This window comes from Helianthus annuus, unplaced genomic scaffold (genome assembly GCF_002127325.2).
Source record: "Helianthus annuus cultivar XRQ/B unplaced genomic scaffold, HanXRQr2.0-SUNRISE HanXRQChr00c188, whole genome shotgun sequence".
In the NCBI taxonomy this organism is placed as follows: Eukaryota; Viridiplantae; Streptophyta; class Magnoliopsida; order Asterales; family Asteraceae; genus Helianthus; species Helianthus annuus.
In genome coordinates this window covers 1-10,600 of record NW_023395704.1, presented here as the reverse complement: position 1 = coordinate 10,600, position 10,600 = coordinate 1, and the positions used below count along the sequence as shown (strand labels likewise).

Below are 10,600 nucleotides of genomic sequence, written 5' to 3'. Positions count from 1 at the left end.
AATTGACGTTTAGGGGCTTCAAGACATATACCCATTTTGTTAAGTCCCCGGTTAACTTTATTGTTACCCGAAAAGTCCTAACTTTCAACGTTGACGCTTTAATCCCTCGCATACGAATTTGATCACAACTTGTTCATACGATAACGAAACTTTATGGAATTTTTGTCAAGTATTCTAGTGAGCATAATTAACCGTTACAAAGCTTCGGGTTTGTCAAAAGTCACTCAGAGGTATAACTTAAACATGTTGACATATTTGACCCCTGTAGTTTGTAATTCCTCACTTCCTTCCACATTTCGTTCTGTATGATCCATGATTCATTCGTTTGAAGGTACGAGCATCATTTAGGGTTACTGTACAATATATTTATCCCTCGTTGAGATTTTGAACCCTCGAATTCACATACTTTCTATGTTTGTCAACTTTAGTCCTTATTTAGTATCTATATCCACGTGTAAACTTATGACACGTGTCAATACATTATAGGACGCAAAATTCCGAGGTGTTACAACAGATCAGACTTTTAGCGACCAGTCTGTGACAAACCATTTTTTCAGCACATCGACAGGTTCAGAAGGCTCGTATCAGGTCCAGAACAGCCCAGAACAGGTTCCAAATGCAGCAGATTATTCAAATGAGTTGCGAAGGTCGATGAGACAGACCGTAGTGCCTAAAAGGTTCGATGATTTTATCGTAGAAGGGTTACCAGGTTCTTCAAGTCAAAGTTCAAGTTTGGAAGAAGGAAATTTGTTACTTTCAATTGATGACGAACCAATGAACTTTTAGGAGGCAATAAATGAAGATCTTTGGAAAAAGGCGATGGATTGCGAGATAGCTTCAATTGAAAAAAATAAAACTTGGAAGTTGGTTAACCCTCCACCAAATGTAAAACCCATCGGGGTGAAGTGGGTGTACAAAGTAAAAAAGGATGCAAAAGGGTCGATAATAAAGTATAAGGCATGACTTGTGGCTAAGGGATATGTCCAAAGGTTTGGGATTGATTATGAGGAGGTTTTTGCACCGGTGGCACGTATTGAAACAGTAAGGCTTATGCTTGCCTTGGCGGCTAACCGGGGTTGGGAAGTACACCACTTAGATGTTAAGTCGGCCTTCCTTCACGGTGAGCTAAAGGAGGATATTTATGTTCATCAACCAGAGGGCTATGTGAAACGGGGTCAAGAACGCCAAGTTTATAAGTTGATAAAGGCTTCGTATGGGCTTCGTCAAGCACCGAGAGCATGGAATACACGACTCGACTCGGCGTTAAAGGAACTCGGTTTTACTAGGTGCAAACACGAGCAAGCGATTTATTGACGGGAAAGGAACCAACGTTTGCTGTTAGTTGGTACCTATGTTGATGACTTAATTGTGATCGGAGCAACAAATCAAGACATAGTTGATTTCAAGAAACAAATGGAAGCTCGCTTTGAAATGAGTGATCTTGGTTTACTCCATTATTATCTCGGGATCGAAGTTAATCAAGGTGTTCGGGGAATCAGCGTCAAGCAATATGGGTATGCAACTAAAGTTCTAAACAGTTTTGGTTTATGGGAAAGTAACTCGACCCAGTTCCCACTTGATCCCGGATTAAAGTTGACGAAAAAGGATGAAGCCAAGAAGACTGATCCAACCGAGTATCGGAAAAAGGTTGTTGGATGCCTACGCTACTTAACCCACACACGACCGGACTTGTGTTATTCGGTTGGTTATGTTAGTCGTTTTATGCAAGAGCCAACATAGACTCATGCTCAAGCCGTGAAGCAAATCTTGAGGTACTTGAATGGGAGTATCGACCTCGGAATTTTCTATCTAAAAGGTGGAACCAAGACGTTACATGGGTTTAGTGATAGTAGTCACTCGGTGGATGTCGACGATGGGCGAAGCACAACAGGAATAGTCTTTATTATGGTGATGCACCTATAACGTGGAGTTCTAAAAAACAAAGCACTGTTGCATTATCATCTTGCGAGGCGGAGTTTCATGGCAGCTACCTCAGCCGCGTGTCAAGCGTTGTGGCTTCGAGGATTGTTATCGGAGATAACCGGTGAAACGGAGAAGGTGGTGACACTAAGGGTGGATAATTTATCGGCTATTGCTTTGATGAAAAATCCGGTATTTCACGGAAGGAGTAAGCATATACATACGCGTTACACTTTATACGGGAATGCGTTGAACGGGAGCAAATTAAAGTGGAACACGTGAGCGGGGATTTACAACGGGCCGACATCCTCACTAAAGTCTTGGCAAGCTTGAAGTTCATCGAGATGAGAGGACTCATTGGTGTCACAAGATTAGGGGGGTGATTGTTAGTCTAATCTTGTGTAAGTTCGGGTAAAAGTGACCGACTTACAAAGACTCGGGTAAAAAGTGACCGAGTCACAAACTTCGGGGTTTTTTTGAGTTAGTTTTTTTATCCTAATTTGAGTCAAAATAGGTTTCTTGTTTAGGTTATATATAAGGGAATTTATGTAACCAGATGTAATCAATTAATTAATAACAAGAACGAGCGAGTTTTTGATTCAATACCTGCGTACAGTACCAATTTCTATCACATATTTCCTCGTCCTACACCTCATCAACGATGACTTTACGTTATGACCAGTAAAAAAATATAGAGGCGCCCTAAGGCTACGACATCGTAATCTTATGGTGGACCCATCCTTCTTTAAATGATTTAGAAATAGTTTTGAGGTATTATTTGGACACAATGCTTATTAACATGGGTGTGTACTTCGCGCAACACTAACAATTTATTATCGTTGTACATTCTAGGTGAAAGATTTTATCTCATGGCCATGTAGTTTGGCATGTTGGGTTGCAGATTTGGAGATAGATTTTGACATGTTAATTATTTGCGTAACTTTAAACATAACTTATTTTGTTGATCTTATAGACCCCTGTCTGTAGTATTTTAATACGCTTGTAATTTCTTATAAAGACTTTTGTAAATCAATGAAAGCTAGCTTTACGTAAATTAAATCCTTAGACTTCCATGAATGTCAAACATCGACTAAATATAAGAGCACTCATAGTCAAAGGAGGGCACAAAGCCAATGGCTGGCATTAGAGAGAATGTAGGTGGGATCCACTAAACACTAAGGTAGCATTCGTTTCATGGAATGGAATGGAATTAGGAAGTTTTTCTTTGTAAAATTGATCTTGGTTGGGGGATGGAGGAATTTGAAATTCTTCACTCTAATGAAATTTGTGACTATTTCAACATTCCTTAGAAATCCTTCACTCTAATGAAGGAATGGAATGGAATGTTGAAATAGTCACAAATTTCATTGATTAAAGAAATTCATTGGATTTTAAATTCCTCCCTCTCCAAACCAAGATCAATTTTATAAAGAAAAACTTCCCAATTCCATCTCATTCCATTCCATGAAAAGAACGCTACCTAAGTCACTAACCAATCACATTTTTTTTAACTTCTAGTTAAATCAATACACTTAGTTATTGTGTGGTTTAGTTATTGTCTCTTTGCCTACATGACAGTATGGATGAGTGTGGTACAAGTACCGTATCGAATCGGCACTGGTACCAAAAATCGTCAAAATTGGGTACCGGTATCGAAAATGTCTGGTGTGGCATGGTACCGGTATTTGAAAGTAAAAAACGGTATTTTACCGGTAACGTATCGAACCGGAAGTATCGGTACCGAAAACGCCAAAATGTGGGTAGGAATTGGTACCGTAAAAAATTCGGTACGGAAAATTCGATACCGGTATCGGTACTAAGTACCATATGCTCATCCCTATGTGACAATGACGTAACAATAGTTATTGCACTTTTTAGTTATTCCATTACACATGGACTAGAAAAAGCTACCTATGAAATTATTTTAGTTATTCCATTACACGTGTTCTAACAAAAGCTATCTATGAAATTATAAATGTTATAAACAACCCCTTTACAAGCTCAAATTACTTATTCTTTCAAATAGAAGTTAATGTTTTTTTAACGACGAATTTATTGCTTGTTGAGACTTAAACTCAAATCTCACACTTGAGTGTTTTAAAAAGCTTTAGCAACTGGACCATCAACCCCAGTTAGAAACCAAAAATCAGTAAAAAATACATCAATTAAACATTACAACATCTTTGAAACAATATATAGGTTATAGCAAATTGAACTTTGTTAAATGAATAAACGAGTTTAAACAGGACAACCTAATCCAATCCACACCCGACTAGTTCCAAAATGTTTTTACTTGTTAAATGTTAAATAATTTTTTTTTTTTTTTTTTTTTTTTGCAGTCTAATTATTATGGTGGGAAAATGTGGGAAAGAACAGGAAATTGGGTTGCAAAGAAGAGGGACATTCCATTTGTGAAATTATGTGTTCAATGGAAGGTCAATGTCATAATGCCATATGCCACCCCATAAAAAAGAACAACTTTGGAAGGAAAGGAAAATAAACCAGTTGTCAATGAAAAAGCAAATGGCTTCACTTGTGGTGCCTCCCAAAGTATATCAATCATAATAATGTTGTGGGACACCATCCCATAATAATTTTCTAACTATTTTGCTTGTTTCCATAATATTAAACTTTTTTTAGAGTTATTAGCTCACATTATAAATATGACAAATAATTAAATATCAGTATTATCATTGTTCAATTCACCATTCTGGATTATTAACATAAAGGTATAAGAATGTTCATATTATTAGAAAAGGTAATTGGAATATAATCAAATTTATATATATGTTAACTAATTATTTCTTAACTGACCTTGTGGATACCATGTTAACTAACTAAATTAGGTAAAACATCTTTTAGGCTAAAGGGTGTTAGGGTCATGGTTGAGACATGATTCGTCACGTAGAAACATGAACGAAAGGCTACATCACCCCCATGTCTGATCCACCATGAGTTGCATGGATTCAACCATGACAACCATGGTCCTCTTTTTCATTTTCAAGATTTCTTTTCCTTTTTTTTAGACAATATAATAAATTAAAAAGTTAAATGCCATTTTAGTCCCTGTGGTTTGGATCATTTTGCTAGTTTAGTCCAAAGGTTTAATTTTTCACCTGTGGGTCCAAAAAGGTTTCACCGTTGCGATTTTAGTTTACTGGGTTAACTTCATCCATTATTTATGTTAACGAGAAAGGCAATTTGGTCATTTTATATGGTCGAATTGCCCTTCTAGTTAACAGAATTACATATAAAATGACCGAATTGTCATTCTTGTTAAGAGAAATAATGGATGAAGTTAACCCAGTAGACTAAAATGGCAACGGTGAAACCTTTTTGGACCCACAGGTGAAAAATGAAACCTTTGGACTAAACTGGCAAAATGGCTCAAACCACAGGGACTAAAATGACATTTAACTCTAAATTAAATAAACAAGGGGGTAGTGGTAAAAGTCATGACCACACTCTTAGGATAGTTGTTTTGGATTGTGGATTAGATGTGGGTGACATGACGCTGACGTGAAGGGTTATGGTGGTGAAGGGTTATGGTGGTCATGAGGTCATGACCACACCCTATAAACTTAGAGGTTAAACTCAACAGAAACTTGATTTAACCCTGAAAGCCCTGTTAGGCCAAGCGTTATACACCCATCATCCTCATATCCTTCTTTGTTTTTCTCATGAGCCGCAGATTTGCGGGATGAAGGGGGCGATGCGTTGTTCCCCGCTCTCCCGCAGTGCCATCTACACACGCTGCATCTAGGGGCGTAAACGAGCCCGACCTCGACTACGTTCGAGCTCGGCTCGTTATGTTTTTATGAAGCTTGAGCTCGAGCTCGGCTTGGTTCAAGCCTACTTCTTTGAGCTCGAGCCCAACTCACGTGTAAAACCCAAAGCTCGAGCTCGGCTCGACTCAGCTCGAACTATTTGAGAACAACATTAAATGAGCTAAAAGCTCGGCACTAGCTCACTTCAACATCGCTTAAACGAGCTAAAGCTCGGCTCATCAATGTCATCATCATTATTGATATATAATATATAAAAAAATTAAAATTTTGTTTGGGCTCGTTTAAGCTCGCGAGCCTAAACGAGCTTTGTATTTCAGGCTCGAGCTCGGGCTCAATAACAAAATGAGCTCTATTTCAAACTAGAGCTCAAGTTCGGGCTCGTTAAGGCTTGATTCGTTCGAGCTTTTAACCAAGCCGATCACGAGCAGCTCTCAAGCTTCTGGGCTTATTTACACCCCTAAGTGCATCCCCATCTCACGAGTATAATGTATGAGCTTAGGGGTGAACAAGGTTAGGTTCGGACCGAAAATAATCGAGAACCGAACCAAAAAATATACCCAACCCGACCCGAACCCAAGTACCCTAGGTATTTAGATCGGTTCCAATTTTTCATATAAAATTGGGTCGGGTCGGGTTGGTTCCTCGGTTCTTTTCATGGTGAAACCCCGACTTGGACCTATGGACCGGAACCCGACCCTACATTTAGGGTAGTGAATCGATTCTATATTTTATGTTTGATCAGTTCTCAGGTCAAGTCGAGTAATAGTCGGATAAGATCGGGTTTTTCATTTTGCTCACCCCTATACGAGGTTAAATAGACTCAAAAGGGTTATCACTCAAACGCTACGGGATTAAAAATTGTCAAATTTTTAATCTATTTTTATATTATCAAATATTATAAAGTTTTAAATCAAATATCATCATCATCATACTCACTAAATTAACACTAATAGTAAAAGCAAAAGTAAGGTTTGAGGAGGGTAAGATTTAGATAGCCTTACCTCTAACCCGTAGGAAAGAGAGACTACTTTCAGTGAAGACCCCCGGCTCGATAGTAGTTTTGCATCAAGCTTTAGAAAATAAGGCACATAACAGTTAACAATCAGGACAAATACCGATTAGTGCATGTACCCAGCTCTATAAAGTTTTAATCATAGTATTTATTAAAACACCGAAAGTATATGTGTTAAGTAGAAAGTTTTTATTATATTTGTCCTGGAGCAAAACCGTTTAGGGAAAAGAATCCTCATGATGATCTTGAATCATTGATCCACTTCCTTCCTTTTCGTCTTCATTACATACTCCCCATCCTCTAAACCTCCCAACACATTTACCTTTCCCCCCTCAATCTCTCCACTAATAATCCTATCAAATAAAATATATATGTATACCATCTGATATCTCTTCCCTCAATCACCGTGATCAGTTATGGCCTCCGATGTGCCAGAAATCCTCCAAACGCCAAGCCTGGTAACATAACTAACATAAACTCTGTTAGTTGCTTTTATTCTTTTTCTGTTAGAGTTTGTTACATGATTTGTGTTTGTTGCAGGTTTTGTACCACCGGACTACCCAGCGACGTCGTTGTAGACGTCGGGGATATGACCTTCCATCTCCACAAGGTTAGTGATTCGGTTTTCTCTATTGTTAGTTTGAAAACTTGCGTATTAACCGTTCGACGAAATGTTTCTTTCAGTTTCCGTTAATGGCGAAAAGTAAAAAGCTACACCGAGATGAATTACCGAGCAAGAAAAGAATCACACTGCTGAAACTGTATCTGAAAAATTCAAACAACGAAGAGATACGAGAAGAAACAGATACGGAGCATGCTCCACATCACGCTACCGGATTTTCCAGGAGGATCGGAAGCGTTTGAGGCTGCTGTTAAATACTGTTACGCCGTTAAAATCGAGCTCACGCCGTTAAACGTCGCTCCACTCCGGTGTGCCGGAGAAAGTGTTGGAGATGACGGAAGAATACAGTGAGGAATAATCTCGTTTCCAAAACCGAACGGTTTTATCGCAAACAGTGTTTAAAAAGTTTGAAAATTCGATCAAAATGTTGAAGTCATGTGAAGATCTGTTACCTTTGGTGGATTCGCTTGGCATTGGTGCAAAGGTGCATCGATTCGATCGTTTCCAAAGCTTCGTCTCGGATCCATAGCTGTTCGGTTGGCCGGTTCATGATGCTATTAGTTTCGATGGTGCTGCATCCTCACGCGAAACTAGTTCCAGAAGAATGGAACTGGTGGAGATAAGTGGTTCGATGAACTTAAAAACCTCAGTCCTGAATTATTCAAGCGGTTAATAGTCGCTATCAAATCTCGAGATCTGAATCCTGAAATCGTTGAGAATTGTCTCATTTCCTATGCGAAAACACGCATTCCTGGCGTGAATCGTGCTGGTAGGAGGTCTTTCGTCTTCGTCTATACTTCAGAGGTTGAACAAAAGGAGCTGCTGGAAACTATCGTTACGAATCTTCCAGAAAGAAAACGGTTTAAGATCTTCTCAAGCGGTTACCATATTTTTCGGAATGTTGAGAGCTGCAAACATTCTAAACGCTTCCGATGCTTGTCGAGCAACTTTAGAGAAGAAAATCGGATTACAACTCGAACAATCGACACTGGATGATCTTCTAATTCCTATTTATTCTTACTTGAAGGAGACGTTATATGATGTCGATTGTGTCCAAAGGATTCTAGCTCACTTTCTACATAGGGTAGAACAGATGACAACAACCGCAGATGTTGATGTGATTGATGATGAAGACGCTGGTGACGAACAGAATCGTAACAGATTTGTGGAATTAATGCTTGTAGGAAAGTTAATCGATGGTTACTTGTCGGAAATTGCTTCGGATACTAATCTGAAGCCGGAGAAGTTTTTGGAGCTTTGCGTTTGCGTTACCCGAACAAGGCAAGGGTATATGATGACGGACTTTACAGAGCTGTAGACGTTTACCTCAAGGTATGATTAGAATCTGTTCTTTCATTTTTGGAAATTACGTTAAGTTAATCAAGGCCGTCCATGAGATTTCGGATACGCTGTGCGACTAGTAAAATGGATCACTGAATTAGATTTTATAAAAATGTAGCCCAACAACAAAGGGAAGGAGAAGTGTACCATTTCTTCTGTCCTTTTGTTGTATATGATAATTCAATATAATTAGTAAATAATATATTATGTATGTAAAACAAGAAAAAATAATTTTGGGTCGTGTGCAGTCGCACCTCTCGCACTTGTCCAAGGTCGGCCTGGAATTAATCACATCTGCGTAACGTTTGCAGGCGCATCCATGGTTAAAGGAAGCTGACCGGGAGAAAATTTGCGGAGTAATGGATTGCCGGAAGCTGACGTTAGAAGCGTGTACACACGCAGCACAAAACGAACGGCTTCCACTGCGAGCTGTGGTGCAGGTGCTGTTTTTCGAGCAGTTGCAGCTCCGTCAGGCGATCGCAGGAACACTGATGTCAGTCGACACAGGTCAGACAGATATGCAGACAGTACCTGTGGAACAACAAGACGAATCGGTTGTTGAAGGTGAGGTGGTAAGACACTTGGGAAGCACATGGACCGCGGCGGTGAGAGAGAATCAGGTGCTACGCCTAGATATGGATAGCATGAGGACTCGGGTGCACCACTTGGAGCGCGAGTGTTCAACAATGAGAAAAGCGATTGCGAAGATAGACAAAGTAGACCCTGTTGTAACAAATGGTCGAAGAGGCTCGATCTGGAAGAATTTCGGGTGCAAGTTTAAGACCCAAGTGTGCGACTCGCAGGAGCCCACGCTTGTGCAGGCTCGAAAGACTCGAACCCATAAGCACCTTAAACAACAGTAGCTGAACCGAGTTGTTGATCCACAATAATTTTTATAAAAGTAACGTAGTGGGTAATTCTTTTTTCCCAATGTTATTAATTATTTAAGTAAAATATGTAGTTATTTTATATGTATAATTTCAGAGTTTTTATTGTGAACACAGCTTTTGAGAGATAGTGGAAACTGAAGTTGTGGAAGCAGTGCTACTATTCTTTGTTTGTTTGGTTGTGACCAAATCAAATCTGTCTTGTAAAGAAGATTTATTTGGTCTGGTGGAATAAATATATTTTCTATCTTTTTTTTATTTTTTATACATGATGGTATTAAAATAATGTAAGGTTTATGATTATTTACATGTGGATCGACGTGTCTTTTGTAAACAATGTGCATATCATTTACATTCATAGAATTAGTATGTCTGTAAAGGTTCAAAGTTATGAGCATCTTTTTAAATTAAATAAATATACATGTTCATTATATGTTGTATATACAATTTTACACACAACAGGTTATATGATTTCTTTATACCCATTGCCATTTCGCCCATCCGAACGCTTTTTATATACCTATAAGGCTATAATCGAAAATTCAGATTTGGTTAAGTCAGGGTTATAATTGACCCAAACCGACCCATGCATACACTTACCCCACCGTCAACACCCCTGCAATGTCAAACTAGAAACGTTGACCGTCTTTGTCTCTATGGCTGATCATCTTCCTTGAATCAGATTTGAAACAATGATGGTGGTGTTACATGAGTGGGCGGGTTCTTCCTGGATTTTGAGTCGGCTCGTCAAGCAACGGGCGAGCTTGAGTTGTAAATGAGTTGAATTCAAGCCATGAATTCTAGCTCCGTAGATCATTTCAAGCAGGGGCGGAGTTAGTGTATTAGGAGGGGTAGCACGGGCTACCCCTCAACCCCATCTTCCATATCTTCATACCGTTTTCGTAGTGTATTTTTTTTTTTTTAAATTTCAGTTTTATACAGAGGATACCCCTAATCCACCAAAACATAAATTAGGATGTGTAACACCTCGAAAAATTTCGTCCAATAATGTCTTGACACGTGTCATAAG

The 10,600-nt window shown here is 39.0% G+C and overlaps 1 pseudogene; it reads left to right on the top strand.

Moving 5' to 3' along the window:
* The first annotated feature begins 7,117 nt into the window (after window positions 1-7,117).
* Window positions 7,118-9,928, top strand: LOC118489736 (annotated as a pseudogene).
* Window positions 9,929-10,600: the final 672 nt, after the last annotated feature.